The 12,525-nt window shown below is 39.4% G+C and overlaps 2 protein-coding genes and 1 non-coding gene across 7 annotated transcripts in view; 2 read left to right on the top strand and 1 right to left on the bottom strand.

Moving 5' to 3' along the window:
* The window catches only part of CSNK1G1 (casein kinase 1 gamma 1), a 211,445-nt gene that overhangs the window by 1,166 nt on the left and 197,754 nt on the right, over window positions 1-12,525 (top strand). The gene's annotated exons all lie outside the window — the stretch shown is intronic.
* Window positions 1-12,525, top strand: part of PCLAF (PCNA clamp associated factor) — a 101,953-nt gene that overhangs the window by 26,230 nt on the left and 63,198 nt on the right. Inside the window, exon 6 of one of the 5 annotated variants that reach the window (XR_010137480.1) lies at window positions 12,368-12,510. The exons of 3 other annotated variants lie outside the window; for them this stretch is intronic. The gene's annotated coding sequence lies outside the window, so the exon portion shown is untranslated. Of the gene's footprint in view, window positions 1-12,367; window positions 12,511-12,525 lie in introns of those variants that run through there. One more of the 5 variants, XR_008514128.2, reaches the window with a different exon arrangement.
* LOC112129270 (small nucleolar RNA SNORA48) lies at window positions 12,355-12,493 on the bottom strand. The gene has a single exon (XR_002911677.1). It is a non-coding gene; the product is annotated as a small nucleolar RNA SNORA48 (small nucleolar RNA).

The following is a 12,525-nucleotide window of genomic DNA, read 5'->3' as shown; positions in this document are numbered from 1 at the left end:
GCTGTGTAGTGATGTCTCAGAATAGATATGTGAATTTTCAGTGAGAGAATGAATGTTCTGCTGTTGAACCTGTGTCTTAATCTTTTAAGGAGATAATTGCGGTCAAGTGGAAGTATTGGCTTTCAGGCAGATAAATCTTGGGTTGAACCTAGACTATGCCAGTTGCTAGTTACTGACCTTGGGCAAGTCATGGAACCTACCAGAGCTTCTGTTTCTTCATAAGTAGTATGAGTTAAAATTTTTACCTGTATTATAAGTAACATCCCATTTTAAACGGAACCACCTTTGAATTAGAAGATAAATTATTACCATTAATCATACACAGTCAAGGCAGCCCAGTTTTGTGAAACGAGGTTTGAGATAGGAAGGCAACTGGATGATATTGAAAAAAAAATGTATACAATAGGACTTTCAGTGTCTTCTCGAAATTGATCGTAGGTAGCATGAAATTCAATTATCAGTAGTTTCTTAAAATTCAAAATAATACAGTAGAATATGGCCCATGTATTGAAATGAGCAAAATATATTTTATAGATTTTTCTCAGCTACACCATATTGGTGTTTATAGTATGGATTAACACGAAATACATGAAAAAGTAATGTATGTAAATCTTAACATCACATGTCTCTTTAAAGAGAATTAAAATAGGGGTGTAAAATAGTAGGTACTTGTTTTTTTGTTTGTTTGTTTGAGACAGAGTCTTGCTCTGTCACCCAGGCTGGAGTGCAGTGGCACAATCTTGGCTCAGTGCAACCTCTGCCTCCAGGATTCAAGCGATTCTCCTGCCTCAGCCTCCTAAGTAGCTGGGATTACAGGCGCCTGCCACTACACCCAGCTAATTTTTTGTATTTTTAGTAGAGACAGGGTTTTACCATGTTGGTCAGGTTGGTCTTGAACTCCTGACCTTGTAATCCACCCGCCTCGGCCTCCCAAAGTGCTGGGATTACAGGTGTGAGCCACCGTGCCCGGCCTACTTGTAATTTTAAGATAAAAATCAGCAGCATCAGCAGCACCTCTCATCTCAATTAGATTTATGCTACTAGAAAAACTTATATAATATTCAGAAAACAAATGAAAATCGAATAAATTTCTGCCTTTAAATCATTCCTTATTATGATATAGAAATAAATCCAAGAAATATGAAGTCTGTTTTTTATTTATTTTTAGTGACAAGGTCTTTCTCTGTCACTTAGGCCAGAATGAATGCACTGGGGCAATTATACTCACTGCAGCCTCAAACTCCTGGGCTCAAGCAGTCCTCCTGCATCGCCCTCCCAGAGTGTTGAGATTACAGGTGTGAGCCACCTCACCCAGCCCATGAAGTCTTTTTCTTTTTTTTTGAAATGGAGTCTCACTCTGTCACCCAGGCTGGAGTGTGGTGGCACGATCTTGGCTCACTGAAACCTCCACCTCCCGGGTTCAAGTGATTCTCCTGCCTCAGCCTCCTGAGTAGCTGGGATTACAGGCACATGCCACCACACCCAGCTGATTTTTTTGTATTTTTAGTAGAGATGGGGTGTCATTGTGTTAGCCAGGATGGTGTCTATCTCCTGACCTCATGATCCACCCGCCTCGGCCTCCCAAAGTGCTGGGATTACAGGCATGAGCTACCGTGCCCGGCCGAAGTCTTTATACTCATTTGTTTTGTGGATTTAAAATAATATAGTTATGTGTCACCTATTATATGTCAGATTTTCAGCTAACATAGTTTGCTTTTTGAGGGGACTTATAGTTAGTTATTTTCAAATGTAATTTATACTCAGAGGACAAAAATCAAATAACTTGCTGTAATAATAGATGTTTGTGAGAATACAAAGTTTGTAATTCAGTTTGACCTTTTTTGAGAAGTTCATAAGTTTTGTGTAAATTTGTGAGAAATTTTCTTTTCTTTTTTTTTAAAGACAGATTCTCGCTCTGTCACCTAGGCTGGAGTGCAGCGGCACAATCTTTGCTCACTGCAACCTCCGCCTGCTAAGTTCAAGCAGTTCTCGCACCTCAGCTTCCTGAGTAGCTGGAACTACAGGCATGTGCCACCATGTCCAGTTAATTTTTGTGTTTTTAGTAGAGAAGGGGTTTTGCCATGTTGGCCAGGCAGGTCTCGAACTCCTGACCTCAAGTGATCCGCCAGCTTTGGCCTCCCAAAGTGCTGGGATTATAGGCATGAGCCAACACACCCAGTCCTGAGAAATTTTCAAATATATTTCTTCCCCATGTCTCTTTCTTTTATAAAGAATTGAAATTAGGCCGGGCATGGTGGCTCATGCCTGTAATCCCAGCACCTTGGGAGGCCGAGGCGGGCGGATCACCTGATCAACATGGAGAAACTCCATCTCTACTAAAAATACAACATTAGAGACCAGCCTGAGCAACATGGAGAAACCCCATCTCTACTAAAAATACAGCATTAGTCAGGCATGATGGCGCATGCCTGTAATCCCAGCTACTCGGGAGGCTGAGGCAAGAGAATCGCTTGAACCCGGGAGGCAGAGGTTGCGGTGAGCCGAGATTGTGCCATTCACTCCAGCCTGGGCAAGAGGAAAACTCCATCTCAAAAAAAAAAAAAAAAAAGAATTGAAATTATGTTTTGTGATAGTTACAGAGTTTTGGTAAGGGTATTCAGCTTTCTAAATGGCTCTTCTGAGAGTGTAAGGTCTGTATATATCTAAGCTTTTTGCTGTGTTTTCTTTTTTCTTTTTCTTTTTATTTTTTGAGATGGAGTCTTGCTCTGTCACCCATGCTGGAGTGCAGTGGCACTATCTTGGGTCACTGCAACCTCCGCCTCCCGGGTTCAAGCAATTCTACTGCCTCAGCCTCCTGAGTAAGCTGGAACTATAGGCATGCGCCACCATGCTGGCTAATTTTTGTATTTTTAGTAGAAACGGTGTTGGCCATGTTGGCCAGGCTGCTCTCTAACTCGTGACCTCAGATGATCCACTCACCTTGGCCTCCCAAGCTGCTGGGATTACAGGTGTGAACTGCCCTGCCCGGCCTGCTGTGTTTTCTCGTATCATTTTTTATCATCCTGTAAATCTTAAAGTTGAGATCATATGCTTTGGTAAAGCTCTCAGAAGCTCCCACTTTTTCCCCTGTCTTCTTCTCAAACGATAATACTGTATTAATATTTTTTTAAATCTTTTTTGTTTTTGAGACAGAGTCTCTGTTGCCCAGGCTGGAGTGCAGTGGTGTGATCTCAGCTTCCTGTAGCCTCTGCCCGCCCCGGTTCAAGCGCCCCTCCTGCCTCAGTCTCCCGATTAGCTGGGATTACAGGTGTGCACCACCATACCCGGCTAATTTTTGTATTTTTAGTGGACATGGGGTTTTGCCATGTTGGCCACGCTGGTCTCAAACTTCTGGTCTTAAGTGATTGGCCCGCCTCAGCCTCCCAAAGTGCTGGGACTACAGGCGTGAGCCACCGTGCCTGGCCCAATAATCTATTAATTTTGATATAAGAGATAGTGTACTAGCTGCTAGAGTAAAAAATTCTGTCTTAATTGTGTACAATGAATAGAGACGGTTAGAGATTTCTCAATCATCACTTCCTCTCAAAGTCTGTGGCTGTTCCAAGGATCTTTGCAGTTGTCAGTTATGGAATTTGCTTGTCAGGAAATCTAAAAACGACTAAACCTTTGTTTAATATCTATCTCTTGGATGATCTCAGAAAGTTTTAGGAAAGATTGGGAAGGTTTATATATGTACCATATACTAGAATTAGATAATGAACAAAATACAGCTAAATTTATTGGCGCTATACAATCAGGAGTGAGTTACTGTGAAAATGTTATTAAAAAGTCCAGGCAGTGCTTTCTTTTTACTCAAACCAAATGAGTATTCTTCCAGAGCTTATTTTTATTTTAAAGCATATTTCTTTTATGGAGCTGTGATTTAGTCTCTAATAAGGATAAATAATCATTATATGAAAAAAAAGGCTGGTGTCATAGATTTTAGTACTACGTATTGATAGAAACTGCTTCAGTGGTTTTAGATAAGTGTATTTTCCTGAAAGAACTTTTGAATTTGTGGAATGATAGTTTTTCTCTTTTTAACAGCTAACTTGTCTCTACTCATTTCTGCCCAATATAGAAGCTCTGAGAAGCTGGGAGGAAAAAAAAAAAGAAAAAGAATGAATTTACTTCAGAATTACCATTTTAAGTTGTGGAGATTACTTATTTGGAGAGCAAAATTGGATTTTGACATTATTGGGATTGTGTTCAAGATGGACTCAGGAAAAAAAATTTAGATGCCATCTGTTTCAGATTCCTTCTCTCCCAACCCCTTTTATGTTTTATGGCTTTGAGTTCATCAGATTATTTTGTAAAAATAAAAATCCTCAGTAGATTTAGGTTATATAATATCAGCTCTATCAGTGAACATGTAACCAAAGATCTTGCATTTTTATATTGAGTTATACAGGATGATGACAGATATTGTTTAAAGTTAATTGTTATTTCAAACTATATGAATGGTAGCTTCATGCATCTTTAATTCTCACTGTTCACTTGATAAACCAATTTTTTTTTTTTTTTGGAGACGGAGTCTCACTCTGTCGCCCACGCTGGAGTGCAGTGGCGCGGTCTTGGCTCACTGCAAGCTCCGCCTCCCGGGTTCACGCCGTTCTCTGCCTCAGCCTCCCGATTAGCTGGGACTACAGGTGTCTGCCACCACACCCGGCTAATTTTTTTTCTTTTTGTATTTTTAGTAGAGATGGTGTTTCACCATGTTAGCCAGGATGGTCTGGATCTCCTGACCTTGTGATCCGCCCGCTTTGGCCTCCCAAAGTGCTGGGATTACAAGTTTGAGCCACCGCGCCCAGCCGATAAAACCATTTTTATAAGTAGTATTTAACATAGTCCACTTGTTGATGGAAGTTGCTTAAAAAATTGATAAAAAGATATTTTAGATTAAATCTTTATTCACTTGGTGCCTTAAAACCAGAAGAGAAGCTTCTTCTGAGGATTTTTAACTTAAAACAAGCTTACTTAAATTTACTCTTTCAGTAGTGGATTTTATCTTACCCTCTGTGCCAGTTGCTTAGTTTTCGTCTAAATGTGTGCACATAGTTGGCACTTTTCATTTGGGATTTTTTTAAGTTTTAATTTTTTTTTTTTTAAATTTTTGGAGACGAGGGTCTCAGTGTGTTGCTCAGGGTGGTCTTGAACTCCTGAGCTCAAGTGATCCTTCCATCTCAGCCTCCTGAATAGCTGGGATTACAGGTGCTAACCACCATGCTAGGTTCATTTTGGATCTTAATAAATTCTGAGGGCAGGCTTTTGGGTTACTAAACTGTGAAAGACCAAACTTGCTGAGGTTATAACCTTAACTTAGTGGACCAGGAAGACTCAGTCATCTCAGAGAAACTGAAATAGCACTAGTGTGGTATCCCAGAAATGGCCTAAAGAGAGAGCCATCTGGATAGAAGAGAAGCCATGCTTTGTCTGCAGCAGGAATGTTCTGATGAGATAGAAAGACAGATGGACTGTCCCCACACTAATGTAGTCTGTCCCTCACCCAGAAGCTCCAAGTGGGCAGTGTAGTTATAGTGGGGGTTGGGGTGCTAGGGATGGGAATTATTCTTTAATAATCTCTCACCCATCACATTGGAGGTGTGGGTATACTGGGTAGAGGGATATTCTCTTAGTTTTTGCCTTGTCCAGAGATGTCAGGTGAACAGGTAGCTGTTGCCCTTGCCACGAAAGGGGAGAAGCCTGGGTGCCGAGTAAGTCTGTCAGAGAGCTGTAGTTTGATGTCTCCATCAAAATGCTACATAAATTTGCCAGGGAACAATAGCATTGGATCCCCGTGGATTTCTGCTGCTTATACATTCTAACTCCTTAGCCTATAAAAAGGGGTATTTACAACTTCCTGAATGAAAGTTATACGTTTACTTCTCTCGATACTGTTTTTTTTTTTTTTTTGAGGTGGAGTTTCGCTCTTGTTGCCCAGGCTGGAGTACAGTGGCGCGATCTCGGCTCACTGCAACCTCCACATCCCGGGTTCAGGCGATTCTCTTGCCTCAGACTCCCAAGTAGCTGGGATTACAGGTGCCCGCCACCATGCCCAGCTAATTTTTTGTATTTTTAGTAGAGACGGGGTTTCACCACGTTGGCCAGGCTGGTCTCGAACTCCTGACCTCGGATGATCTGCCTGCCTCGGCCTCCCGAAGTGCTGGGATTACAGGCGTGAGCCACCGCGCCTTGCCAATATGTTTTAAAATACACTTTAATTTCTCTGTTGGCCATAATGAATGATGTGAAATTTTTTTCTTTTCTTCCTTTTTTTGGTGTTTGAGTGTCCATGATAATCACCAGATCTCATTTTAGCTTTAGGATAAATTGCTAACCACAGCTGTGATCAAGCCGCTTCCCAGCTGGAGTTCTTTTCCATTTCCTAGAGGTCACTCTCTGATGTGGGTGCTGGTGAGCAGAGAGAAATGACTAATGCCAGGAAAAGGCAAGGGGATTAAAATCTCTTAATTTTGTTTTCGCTTTGCTAGAAATTCTGTAGTCTACAGTGGCAATATTTACTCTTTGAGATTGTGTATGCCCTATTGTGTTTTTTTCATTAATTTTTTTTTTAGAATACTTTTAGATTTCTGGAATAAGAGAGCAGATAGTACATAGAGTTCAGTGTGCTTCTCTCCTCCATCCCCCAGTTTCCCCTATTATTAACATCTTGCATTAGTGTGGTACATTTGTTACAATTAATGAAATAATATTGATACATTATTGTTTACTATAGCATCTGGTTTACACTAAGGTTCAGTCTGCATTGTATATTCTGTGGGTTTTGACAAATGCATAATGACGTGTCTCCACCATTACAGTTTCCTACACATAGTTTTACCACCCTAAAAATCCTGTGTGCTTTACATCCCTCCTCTCCTGCCTGAATTACTGGCAGGCACTGACCATTTTACTGTCTCTATAGTATTGCCTTTTCCAAAATGTCATATAGTTAGAATCATATAACATAGAGCTTTTTAAGACTGTTTTTTTTTTTCACTTAGCAATATGCATTAAATGTTCTTCATGTCTGTTTTTTTTTTTTGACACGGGGTTTTGCTCTGTCGCCAGGCTGGAGTGCAGTGGCGGGATATCAGCTCACTGAAACCTCTGCCTCCCAGGTTCAAGCGATTCCCCTGCCTCAGCCTCCCAAGTAGCTGGGATTACAGGCACATGCCACCACTCCTGGCTAATTTTTTGTATTTTAGTAGAGACCAGGTTTCACCATGTTGGCCAAGATGGTCTCGATCTCCTGACCTCATGATCTGCTCGCCTCAGCCTCCCAAAGTGCTGGGATTACAGGCATGAGCCAGTGTGCCCGGCCTCTTCATGTTTTTTTGTGGCTTCATGGCTCATTTCTTTTTATTGCAGGATAATTTTTCTTTTCTCTTTTCTTTTCTTTACATTTTCCTTCCTTCCTTCCTTCCTTTCTTCCTTCCTTCCTTCTTTCCTTGTTTCTTTCTTTTTTTTTTTTAAGACGGGCTTTTGCTATGTTGACCAGGCTGGCCTTGAATTCCTGGGCTCAAGTGATCCTCCTGCTTCAGCCTCCCGAGTAGCTTGGACTACAGGTGCAAGCCAACATACCCAGTTGGTATTGCTGAATAATTTTCTATTGTATAGATGTACCACAATTTGTTGATCCCTTCACCATTTGAAGGACATCTTGGTTGCTTCTAGTTTTTGATAATGGTGAATAAAGCTGGTATAAACATACATGTGTAGGTTTTTCTATCATTAAACGTTTTCAGCTCTTTTGAGTAAATACCCAGGAGTATGATTGCTGGATCATATGGTAAGACTATTTAATTTGGTAAGAAATTGTCAAACTGTTTCCCAAAGTGGCTGTACCATTTTGCATTCTTACGAGTAATGAATAATGAGAGTTCCTGTTGTTTCACATCCTCACTAGCATTTGGTATTGTCTTTTTTTTTGTATTTTACTCATTATCTAATAGATATGTAGTAGTATCTTGTTTTAATTTGCAGTTCTCTATGATGTTGGGCATCTTTTCGTATGTTTGACATTTCTATATCTTTTTGGATGAGGTATCTGTTCAGGTCTTTTGCCCATTTTAAAATAAGGTTGTTTGCTTCTTGTTGAGTTTTAAGTGGTCATTGTGTATTTGGATACAAATCCTTTATCAGATATATTTTTTGCAAATATTTTTTCCAGTCTATGGCTTGTCTTTTTATTCTCTTAATAGTGCCTTTCATAGTGCAAAAGTTTTTAATTTTAATAAGGTCCAAGTTAACATCTTCTCTTTCATTGATAATGCTTTTAGTGTTATATCTAAAAACTCATTTCCAGCCAGGTGTGGTGGCTCACACCTGTAATCTCAGCACTTTGGGGGGCCAAGGCAGGCAGATCACCTGAGGTCAGGGGTTCGAGACCAGCATGGCCAACGTGGTGAAACCTTGTTTCTACTAAAAATACAAAAATTAGCTAGGTGTGGTGGTGTGCGTCTGTAATCTCAGCTACTCAGGAGGCTGAGGCAGGAGAATCACTTGAACCTGGGAGGCGGAATTTGCAGTGAGCTGAGATTGCACCATTGTACTCCAGTCTGGGCAACAAGAGCAAACCTATGTCTCAAAATAAATAAATAAATAAATAAATAAATAAATAAATAAATAAATAAAATAAGAACTCATTTCCAAACCGAAGGTCACTTACATTTTCTCCTATTTATCTTCAAAAATTTTTTTTATAGTTTTGTATTTTACATTTAGTTATAAGGTTTAAGTTAGTTTTTTTTTTGGAAAGGTGTAAGGAATATGTGTATATGCATGCACATGGGTGACCACTTGTTTTTTTATAATTTATTTTTTAATTAAAAAAATAAACAGAGATGCGGTCTCACTATATTGCCCAGTCTGGTCTTGAATTCCTGATCTGCCCACATTTGCATCCAAAAGTGCTGGGATTGTAAGTGTGAGCCACTGCATCCAGTTGTGACCAATTGGTTTATACAAATTTTTTCTGACGGGTGCAGTGGCTCACACCTGTAATTCCAGCACTTTGGGAGGCTGAGGTGGGCAGATCACGAGGTCAGGAGATCAAGACCATTCTGGCCAACAAGGTGAAACCCCGTTTCTACTAAAAATACAAAAATCAGCTGGGTGTGGTGGCGCGTGCCTGTAGTCCTAGCTACTTGGGAGGCTGAGACAGGAGAATCGCTTAACCAGGGAGTAGGAGGTTGCAGTGAGCCGAGACCGTGCCACTGCACTCCAGCCTAGCGACAGAGTGAGACTCCATCTCAAAAAAAATAAGTTTTTTTCCTATTCTACAAGCATTAATAAGGATGTTCTTAAAAAAACTAAAACAAATGAAATAATTTGTGGGAGTTATTTTTAAATGAGAGTTTCCTAACGTTCTCGAATGTAATTAGAAGCATTGTTCAGAGTGTGGTTTTCCCTTTCAAGAAGATTGATTTTAGGTCATTAGGTCTTAATTGACAAGTGCTTAATTATTTCATACATGTATTAGAGTATTAGGAAGTATGAGCTAAATGTGGCACAGTCATGTGATAGTTTCAGGTTGTAAAGGGGCTTGATAGGAGATTTAAATGCAGAATTTTTCAACTGTCACTAAGGACAAGAGCCTTTGCCACTTGGGTTTTATTGTTGTGAAGGGTTTCAACTATACAGATTTTGATCACCCTCTCTAGTGTTTGCTGCTGCTTATTACACTTGTTGAAGACTATCCAGAAGCTTGAGCTGGCAAAAACTGAGTAGGAAGCGCTTCCATGGGTACTGCTGTACTTTCCTGAATATTTTCAATTCTGCCTCAGGCTGAGAATCTTGATTCTAAAAGTAATAGAATGCTGTCCTGAGACATTTTATTCTCATGTAGCGTAAGTACTAATTGTTAGCTAGAATCCTCTTTCACTTGGCTTTATAACTGTCCTGTCCTGTACTTCTAGAATAGCTTCTATTTTCTAAAACATTTTAACCTTAATTGGTATAATGACATCTAAATATTCTGGTCATCTAGGGTATGATGCAAGAATTGTTTAATAACTCTGTGTTTGGTGAGTTTTGTTTGCTTTTTCACCTAGTTAAATAAGTCAACTAGGAACTGTCTGTGTGAAAGCACTTAGATTCTCCGGAGATACATTATCTCCAAATCAATCAATATGAAAGCTCACTTTGTCTTTAATGGGATCCATCTGGTTAATGCTGTGTTTCTTGAGTTTCATAGATTATGAAATCATAAAGCTAAAAGAAAATATGGAGATGGTCTAGTTAGACCCTTTCATTTTATAGCTGAGACTACTTAAGTGCAGAGAGGCTAAGTGACTTGCTCAAGATTGTACAGGTAATTAATGAGTCACACTGGAATTCAGGCCTGACTCCCAGTGTAGTCTTATTTCTGATATTAACTGTGCTAATTTTTTCATTGCAGTTAGTGAAGAAATTATGGATTTATAAGAAGTAAATTTTCTAGGAGGTTTAAGTGGACTTAAGTATTTCTTATAATTGAAATGTGTATATTTCTTTCAGGTACCAGGTGTCACTGGATTTTTATGAGCAAATTTGTTATGTTTCATGTTCCAGATAGAAATCAGCCAATTTAAAAATAGTGGTGAAGTTATTATACCCTATATTTAATGAGCACACATTTGGCTGCATTAAAATGAACCTTAATGTATTTTTTGCACAGCTGAGATAATCTGTTAATATTTAATGCCATAAAGCAACAATGGAATTCTGCTTTCATGTGGTGTATTTATAAAACTAGGGTAGAGTGTTATGTAAAAACTAAAAGTACAGATTAATTTAATATGCATCTGGTGAATTCAGGGCTTGAAGGATGCACATCTGTTGAGAAAACAAATCATAGAACTATTCAGAGTTTCAGCATCTTTAAGTATGTGTGCTTTGATTCTGTTTTAACTGTTTTGAAACAGTCTTTAATGGATTTAGAAAAGGCCATTTGGTCTAAGGAAGCAACTGTGAAGCCACTTACAATGCTATTATTCATTTTATTATTTTTTAAAGCATTTTTATACATTACTATTTTTCTTTCCAATTTATTTATTGGGGAAGGAAGGGGCTAAATGACTCACCATAACAAAATGAGTTTGTTGCAGAACCATATTTAAAAAGAAAGGAATATAATTTGCTGAATTCAATAGATTAGAAATATTTTAAGGCTTTGTCAAAATAATATGCCAAAAAATATTTTAAGGCTCTGAATTCTAATTTGAACTCACAATCAGTGAAGAAATAATCAGTTTCTACTGTGTATTCATCACCATACTAGAGCTGTGGTAATATAGAAATTGAAGATATAGACTATATCTTCAATTTCAAGTTGAAAGAAACAAGACTTAAAATCAAAGGTAGAGAATAACACAGATATGTAATGAAGCAAAAACTTGATCTAATCTGTCAACATTACAGTAATTTAGAGGGGAGAAAATCCAGTGAGTATTCACAATTCTGACAGGAAGGAGATTAAAGTTAAAGTAGTGGATCTCAACTCTGGCTGCTCCTTAGAATCACTTGGGAAAACTTAATCAAAAATCAGATGAATCAGAATCTTGGGTGAGGTGCATCTGCAGTTTTTAAAAGCTTTCCCAGATGTTTGTAATGTGCAGGCAGTGTTAAGAATCACAGGCTTAAAGGCTGGGTTTGATTAGGAAAAGCAAGAAAGTGTGCTAGGCCAGCACAGGGTGGGAGAATTGGCCACAGTCTGTGAAAAGATTAATCCAGTCAAAGCAGTGTGTGCTAGGTGGGGAGGAAGGAGAAATAAGCCTACGGAGGCAGAATGGGGTCTATTTTAGAAGAGTCCTTTTTTTTGGGTGTGTGTGTATGTGTGTGTGTGTGTGTGTGTGTGTGTGAGATGGAGTTTCGCTCTTGTTGCCCAGGCTGGAGTGCAATGGCACGATCTCAGCTCACTGCAACCTCTGCCTCCTGGGTTCAAGCGATTCTCCTGCCTTGGCCTCCCCAATAGCTGGGATTACAGGCATGCGCCACCACGCCCAGCTAATTTTGTATTTTTAGTAGAGATGGGGTTTCTCCATGTTGGTTAGGCTGGTCAAGATAGAATAGTACTTTTCAAAATGTACTATTGACCAGCAGCAGCAGCAGCAGTGTCTCCTGGAAATTTATTATAAATGCAGATTTTAAGGCCCTGCTCCCATACCTACTGAACTGGAAACTCTAGACTGGGGTCCAGTAATCTGTATTTTAACAAGCATGCCAGATGATTCTGATGTACATTCAAAGTTTGGGAACTGCTGTTAAGAGAGGATAATGAAAGTTAGCCAGAGGAAATTAGATTTGATGTGCTCATAAGCAGGGATCCATAGAAGATTTTTAATTTTTATTTTTTAATCATTGACTTATTTTCCATGTATCCAAGGCACGAACCAGCCATGGGCACAGACCAAGAGCCAAGCTGGGATAAACAAGGGTTGCCTTATCCCTGGATGACATGAGATGGACATCACCACATTAGAGGTTCTTAAGCTAGAGAGTAACAGGAAGTATCTGTATGTATTCAAGGTAAATCTGATGGTG

This window comes from Pongo abelii, chromosome 16 (genome assembly GCF_028885655.2).
Source record: "Pongo abelii isolate AG06213 chromosome 16, NHGRI_mPonAbe1-v2.0_pri, whole genome shotgun sequence".
Classification (NCBI taxonomy): Eukaryota; Metazoa; Chordata; class Mammalia; order Primates; family Hominidae; genus Pongo; species Pongo abelii.
The sequence above is the reverse complement of the archived record's forward strand: the minus strand, read 5'-3'. Positions and strand labels throughout refer to the sequence as shown.